This window comes from Crinia signifera, unplaced genomic scaffold (genome assembly GCF_055691185.1).
Source record: "Crinia signifera unplaced genomic scaffold, ASM5569118v1 HAP2_SCAFFOLD_359, whole genome shotgun sequence".
Classification (NCBI taxonomy): Eukaryota; Metazoa; Chordata; class Amphibia; order Anura; family Myobatrachidae; genus Crinia; species Crinia signifera.
In genome coordinates, this window is record NW_028142252.1 from 1 (window position 1) to 8,878 (window position 8,878).

At 39.9% G+C, this 8,878-nt stretch overlaps 1 pseudogene; it reads left to right on the forward strand.

Annotated features, from left to right (window-relative positions):
* Positions 1 to 3,043: 3,043 nt before the first annotated feature.
* Positions 3,044 to 3,163, forward strand: LOC146055215 (5S ribosomal RNA; annotated as a pseudogene).
* The last annotated feature ends 5,715 nt before the right edge of the window (positions 3,164 to 8,878 follow it).

Genomic DNA, 8,878 nt, shown 5'->3' on the forward strand with positions numbered 1-8,878 from the left:
TATTTGCCAGGTCGCCACCTCTTGGTCCTAACTTGACCCATTCGATGGCTTTAAAAGTAAGTCCTTCAGGGTTGGCGTTGTGATGGTTTTCAAAGTGTTTATATATGGCATGGCTGTCAATTTTATTTTTGATGTTCCGACTGTGTTCCTGGATTCTACGTTTTAATGGTCTCTTTGTTTTGCCCACGTATTTCAGGTGACACAAGCATTCCAGGAGATAAATAACAGATGTCGTGTTGCAGTTCATGAAGTCTTTAATATGGTACTCCTTGGTGTCATTGTGGTTGGTGAATGAAAAAGTATTGAACAAAAAATTGGAAAAAATGGAGGAGGAGGTCATTAAAAGTAAAGAGAAAAAATTCCTAAGGGACAAGCATGACTATGACCAAGGTAATGTCAAAAATTGAAGCAGATTCGCGAATGCACCATACCAACAAAGAAACTATCAAAGACAGTCCAATCAAACAATGAGAAACAGGAATAGAAACTTCGACAACAGAAGCAATATTTCTCCAAAAACACCACACTGGAGAACGTTCAACCACTTGACACCACTACAGAGGCTCAAATCAACAGGAGATGATGATTTTTTATCCACGGACACAGCAACAAGAATTCGAGAGACCATGAGAGGAAATGTGAAGGAAGACATCAAATTAGCATCCCCCCTGAAAAAAAGGTTTACAGAAGAAGAGGAAAAAGGGGCGGCAGGAGGGAGAGAGAACAAAGGATGAACGGTACAATGAAAGTACAACCTAAAGGAATCTTCAATCTCTCCAAACACACATTAACTAAAGCAGAAACCACCCTTCTGAACAGGTGTCTTTCCTTTGCCCCGACAGGAGGCATGAACAAATTCGAGACATACATTGACCTGAACAAATTCGTTAGAAAATTAACTCTGCAAAGACATTTCGCTAAGAAGGAGAATGCCACTATACAAAACTACGAAAACAGATCAAACTCAGGTTTGAAACCAGTATCTAAGTACTACCCAATTGAATCCAAAGGCAACAACATTGGAATCTTTTATGATTTAGTGAAGAAGGACTTGTGTGAGAAAGATGTGGAACCGATTGCACAGAAGAACTTGTCCAATGCAGAAAGAGAAGCTTTAAAACGACTGAAAGACAACTCCAAAATAGTTTTAAAACAAGCTGATGGACCGTGAAGCATACATATGCTAGGCAAACAGATTATTGGGAGATGAAGTATCCTACAGAGCTCTAAGCAAACATCCAAAAGATGAATTTATAGAAGAGCTTAGATCATTACTCCTTCAAGGGCTACCTGACAAAACCATAACTAAAGATGAGTATCAATACCTCATGAGGTCCAATCCCATTACCCCCAGTTTTTATTTCTTACCAAAGATACATAAGTCTTTAGAAAACACACCCATAGTGGCAGGAATCGATTCCTTGACCTCTAACCTGTCAGAATATGTGGATATCTTTTTAGAAAAATATGTGACAAACCTGCCAGCCTACCTGAAGGACACTACCACTGTTTTAAATCTTTTAAAATATTTTTCATGGAAATATTCATTTTATTGGGCCACAATAGATGTCCAGTCGCTATACACTTGGATCGAACATCAACATGTAAAGAGTTTCTGGAAGAGGACGACTCACTTACTCCAAAGCATAAGACTTTTATTTGTGATATTATGAAATTCATTTTAAGTCATAATTATTTTAAATTCTTGGATCAGTTTTATCTCCAAAGGTGTGGTACAGCGATGGGCACTATTTTTGCACCCAGTTTTGCGAATCTTTTTTGGGGAGTTTTATTTACACAGATCATGCTTTTAGAGGTACATTGATCATATTTTAATTATATGGGAAGGCGATGACGAGGGATTCTCAGAGTTTATGAAGTATATTGACAGTAACCAAATGAACCTACGTTTCACATCCAATATCAATAAAACTGAGATTGAATTCCTGGACCTGGTAATGATGGGTGTAAGCCCCGTAGTGAATACAAAGAACTTCATCAAGAAAGTAGACACAAATAGCTATCTACACTTCAAGAGCAATCACCTGCACAAGTGGAAAGAAAACATCCCATACTCCCAGTTTAACCGCATAAAAATAAATTGTAACAAAGACGAGGATTGCGAGACTCAACTGGAGATGCACAAGAAAAGGATTGAAGAAAAGGATTATCCCGCCCAAGTACTTCAGCACGCACTAACGAAAGTGAACAACATCAAGAGGGATGATCTACTGGTGTATAATACAAAAAAAGAGAAAAAAGAATCGATAGCCTTCATCACCACATACAACCAACATGAATTAAAGATTAAACAGAGCCTGAAGAAACATTGAAACATACTACTTATGGATCCAACCCTAAAAGAAATTCTACCACCCAACCCCGAGGTGATATTCAGGAAATCCAAAAACTTGAAAGATATCCTATCACCTAGCCTTATAATGCCTCTGAACTCACAAACCAGCTCCAGTATTAAATGCACAGGTTCATACAAATGTGGTAAATGTAACATCTGCAGGTTTGTCCACCCTACCAGAAAGAAATTCACCAACCACAATGACACCAAAGAGTACCATATTAAAGACTTCATGAACTGCAACACGACATCTGTTATTTATCTCCTGGAATGCCCGTGTCACCTGAAATACGTGGGCAAAACAAAGAGACCATTAAAACTTAGAATCCAGGAACACAGTCGGAACATCAAAAATAAAATTGACAGCCATGCCATATATAAGCACTTTGAAAACCATCATAACGCCAACCCTGAAGGACTTACTTTTAAAGCCATCGAATGGCATCGAGAGGTGGCAACCTGGCAAATAGACTGTCCCAGCAGGAAATATATTGGATTTTCGAACTGAACACTCTACATCCCCTGGGTTTTAATGACAACTATGAAATAGCACCATTTTTATAAGGTCATGCACGATTCTTGTTTCAACTTTATATCTTCTTCAAACACTGTACACTATTTTCTTGAGGGTGCAATTAGTATTTATTGAGTAAAATGTATTAAAACTCCCCAGGTGTAATCGCATTAATCTACAGTCAAACCGCACTTTGATATGCCCAATCTCGTCCGATCTTGGAAGCTAAGCAGTGTTGGGCGAGGCTAGTACCAAGATGGGAGACCTCTTGGGAAAACCGGGTGCTGTAGTAACAAAAGGAAACTTGAGCATCACCGGAGAGATAAATCTGAATACCGCATATTGAACACTTTAGCACTCTTGCACTTTAGCACTCCTTGCACACCTAAATTGCACTCAGCACTTTTACAATCTTTCAAACCTTATCACTGCTATCAGCATTTTGGAGTAAGGTGATTTTCTGAGCAGAATCTCAGGATCCCTGAACTGTGCACGATATACTAATGCATACTACCCTTATTTATCTATTTCATTATTTATATAATAAACACTATGGCAATTCCCACATGAATTACCCCACTATAAAACTGGACTTCCCCTTTTTAACCATATATTAAAGTTGTCTCAGTGACACAACTTTGTTATACGTATTTATTGTGTGTTTGTTTTGTTATATGTAATTTCCTACGACCTACAAATGGCCGCGAGATTGATTGAACATATTCCCTATGAGGAACTCTCCAAGAAAATGGCCGCCGGCACACGCTACTAAAGACATGTCAACTAGAACTGTATGAGAGCGAGTGAGAAGCTCCGTCTGATCTGCCGCCTCCCGGCGCATGCGCACTGGTGACAATGGATCCTGGATGACACACCGAACCGGGCATGCGCAGTAGCGCCGTGCTGACACCGGAAACGTGGCGGAAGTGCCGCGATCTACCTATTATGTGATGTTTGGACTGTTTATAGTTATCTTAACACAAATTATTTTCAGCGGTTTGGCTGACTGCCCACCTAAGCAACTAATAGAATGTATATTTCCCCCTATAAAGGCCTAGAACATGTTTAGTCCTCTCCTAACCAATTAAGGCACAGGAAGTGATGTCATAGACTAGACTGACAGGCACACAGGTATAAATATCAGCCTGACTTCAGTTGCTCCTTACCCCTTGATGAAGTCACATCTACGAAATGCGTTGGGTGACCTACCTCCTACCATCTCATAAGATAAGCACTTTATTGAATTTGTTTTTATAACTTATCTTGCTGCTACTTTTTATAATAACTTTTTATAATTATTATTTTTTATTTTTATTCTTGTACTCGTACCTATTTTTGTCCATCTTCCATTTTTTTTAACTTTATTTATGTCCAGTACTGCACATAATTTCAATTTGTCATCCTAATAAATATATTTTTAATTATCAAATATTTTTACGCACAATAATTAGTCGCCGCTACCTTTTATATTGCAACACAATTTTCTAGTAACATACCATTACTTTTTCTAAAGGATTGGCTGACACCCTCTATAAATAAGTGAATATTATTGTTCCAAATCACTGTCTATAGGCACAAGTGGCGCCACTCTTTCAAAGCTAACATATATATATATATATATATATATATATATATATCCTGAAGGATTTGCCTGCTGAAAATGCTGAATAAACAGCATTGAAACATTGCACCAACCTGTGTACAGATTGCAATTTATGCCACGAGTGCCAAACTCCTCCTGCTACACATATATATAACAGGGGTACATCATAGTTGTCCATATTCGTCAACGTTTCAAGGCCATGCCTTGTCATCAGGACGGACAATAAGGAAAAGTGCAAGTGCAGAAAACAAAAAAACAGAATGGTAAGCATACTTATAATTTATATCCTATGTAAGTATGCTTACCATTCTGTTTTTTTTTTGCTTTCTGCACTTGCACTTTTCCTTATTGTCCGTCCTGATGACAAGGCATGGCCTTATAACGTTGACAAATATGGACAACTAGGATGGACCACTAACCAGAAGCCACTAAAAACTTTTTTTAAAGTCCTGCGAGTGCTGACTCATAGCCCCCCCCCCCCCCCCACCAGGCGGGTACCCCTGTGTGTGTAAATACAGTATACTGTGTGTGTGTGTATATATATATATATATATATATATATGTATATATATATATATATATATATATATATATATATATATATATATATATATATATATATATATATATATATATATATATATACAGGGCTATTTTTCAGCAGGCTCCAGCAGGAGGCCATTATTCTAGATCACTCTTTCTGACAAAATATTTCTTAGATGGACAAAACCATGTGCACTGCAGGTGAGGCACTCAACAGAACATAGTGGTGAAGTGCAGAAAACGAAAAAAAAAAACATGTAGCAGGAGGACGGTGTGTCACTCATGGCATAAACTGCAATCTGTACACAGGTTGGTGCTACGTAAAATGCTGTTTATTCCACCCCCTGTTTGTGTTAAATACCAGGAAGGCACCAAGGCATTCAGGTACTTGTTTCCTAGCACGGCGCCCATAGCATAAGATTGTATGCCTGAATTAAGGCATACAATCTTATGCTAACACATACAATTGAAAAGATTTTTAATTGTATGTACAATATCGCATCTTATGGATCTCATCTTATGGATCTCATGGATCTTATGCATCCATAAGATGCATAAGATCCATGAGAACCATAAGATGCCATAAAATAAAAGATCCAAGATCCAACCCGAAGCATGGCGAGCGCAGCAACCCTGCGAGGGGCGGCGGCACGCGTCCTCCGACCTTTTCATACCCCCCTATCCACGTCGGCGTGGAGTGTGGGGGTATGAAAAGGTCAGAGGATGTGTACCGCCGCCCCTCGCAGGGTTGCTGCGCTCGCCACGCTTCGGGCTATATAAAGAGAGAGAGAGAAAGTGTAGAGGTGCACTTATGGCAGTTTCACCAAAAAGGTATATATGCACACATATGAAGCAGTAAAAAGTTTTTATTTCATACAATAAAAAGTATATAAAATATGTATTTCATACAGATGTTCGCATCATAAATTTGATGTGAGATACCACTTCCGAGAGATCCTACGTGTTTCATCCCATATGGACTTCCTCAGGGGTAACAAGGTATCAAAACATGTATTCTATCACGAATGGTAGAGTACCAGAGTTGGATCAAACACCTTAGAGATGGGTGTAGGCTGGCAGGAAATCAAAAATTCAGGATGGATATATAAACTATCCGACTGATGTCTTCACCAGATTTAAATTCAAGGAGAGTACTAGGTACTTGTGAGTTATCCGGACGCCCGATTTCTAAATCGGGTCGGATCGGGCACATCGCATCGCATGCGACCATCGGATGCGATGCGATGCGATGCGATGACCCGATTTTTCCATAGGAATCAATGTTAAAATGGACTGAGTCCATTTTAACATGGAATTCAATGGGAAAAAGGGGTCCTTTTCATACCCCTACTATCCAAGTGGGCATGGAGTTGGATATAAACCTGTGGCGAGCGTAGCGAGCCACCGAGCCCGAAGCGTGGCGAGCGTAGCGAGCCCCGCGAGGGGACACGGAATACCGTCCCCTCGCGGGGCTCGCTTCGCTCGCCACGCTTCGGGCTCGGTGGCTCGCTACGCTCGCCACAGGTTTATATCCAACTCCATGCCCACTTGGATAGTAGGGGTATGAAAAGGACCCCTTTTTCCATAGGAATCATTTTAACATTGATTCCTATGGAAAAATCGGGTCATCGCATCCGATGGTCGCATGCGATGCGATGCGATGCGATATCGCATCGCATCTGATTGTATGCCTTAACTTAAGGCATACAATCAAAAAATCGGGCGTCCAGATAACTCACAAGTACCGAGTACTATGTATCTCATCAGTCAGAGAGCGCTCTCTGACTGATGAGACACACAGTACGCTCACTGTACTCAACGAGATTTTTACATTGGAATTAATGTGAAATGGTCCCTGAGACCCAATTTTACATTGATTCCAATGTAAAAAGCCCCCAAAACCCCAATTTAAATTGCTAACCCCCCATCATGGGTGATATGCCCCCCCATTGTTAACGCCACCCCACTATTGACGCCAACCCGAAGCGTGGCGAGCGCAGAGAGCCCGCGAGGGGCGGCGGTACACATCCTCTGACCTTTATATTTATATATATATATATATATATATATCGGCGGTACACATCCTCTGACCTATATATTTATATATATATATATATATATATATATATATATCACAGAAGAAGGTTCCCCTACTGCGCCCGAGATGGTGGTGAAAGCAGCAGCTCTAATGGACCCTGTTAGCCGGGCCCGGATAGGCAAATAGAAATAGAAGAGAAGTATAGAGTGCGCTCAATACAACTTCAACAACTTAAAAAATATACATTTATTTTTAGTCTTCACAAAGACTTCAAATTTAAAAAGTACAGCTGGTCTGTTATTGATACAGATGGTGTTGTAGGCCCAACGCGTTTAATAAATTGACTTCATCAGGGGCTTAGCGAACAATAAGTCAGCAAGGCGTAAAATCACTTTAGCAGATATGGTGGATCACATACAGTGTCCAGCAAATGGGGGAGTGAAACTCAATGTGCGACCTGAGTAGGTGGTGGGCGTTAAAATGTGCCACAGCAAAGCTGCTAGTACGTCTGTAGGGTCTAGCACTCAAAAAAGTCGTTCACACAGGTGTGTTTCAGGGGTGTGCCTTTAGCAGATATGGTGGATCACATACAGTGTCCAGCAAATGGGGGAGTGAAACTCAATGTGCGACCTGAGTAGGTGGTGGGCGTTAAAATGTGCCACAGCAAAGCTGCTAGTACGTCTGTAGGGTCTAGCACTCAAAAAAGTCGTTCACACAGGTGTGTTTCAGGGGTGTGCCTTAATAGAAGATAGGCATATATGTTACCATACACCTGATACCGCATACATGTTACTATATAATGTATATACATGTATGTGGACACATCTGTATGTATACCGGGTAGGGGTGCGGCCCTCCGATGACTTGACCAATTGTTGTAAATGGACAGCATATCCTGTTAAGTTGTTGGAGTGCCGAACCTCTACCCGGTATACATATTCCTCTGTGGGGGCATCTGACGCAGCTACTTTTCTTTGTTGGGAGTGCTGGACCCCCAAGACATATATATATATATATATATATATATATATATATATATATATATATATATATATATATATATATATATATATATATACGAAAAAAAGAGGTTTCAGAGGGCACTAAGAGATTGTTCAACAACTGTATAACAACAATATTTAAAACATTAAAAAAACTACAAAAAAAATGTAATAAAAATTGCCCTTTCAGCAAAATGGAAAGTACTGTAAGTACACTATACAAATACAAATCAGCAGTAGATATGACAGTGTCCTTTGGCAATTTGTCAGCAGATATTAATCAGTTGACGTATAGAGTCCAGCGCGTTTCGTCAATAACAAGACTTCCACAGGGGCAAAGATGAACCGATGGACTACAAATTATGATACAGTGAAATATATGCAATGTTCACAAAAGTAGATACATCTGAACACAGATTATTTTAAAATTTGAGACCAAAGCTAAAATTATGAGCACGAACGGGTTTAGAGAGGGAAAAGGAGGGAAAAGACCAGCACACATTTCACCAAATTTGGAGTCTATTAGGAAACCATTGTGAATTAGTTTTAACCGATAGGTGGTATGGTTTAATAAACTGTATGCACACCTTGACTTAATCTGTGGTGTAAATCCAACAAACACCACAGATTAAGTCAAGCATTTATCGAAGAAATGTATATAAATACACTGCGGTGCCCCTCATGGCTGCACAAATGAATGGAGCCGAAAGTAGAGTCGGGGGTGTGGCGGCACTCAAATAAACTACAAACACCAGCATTTGTTGTGCAAACATTATAATTGATGCTATAGAACTGCAGAAGGAGACGGAGCCGGGACAAGATC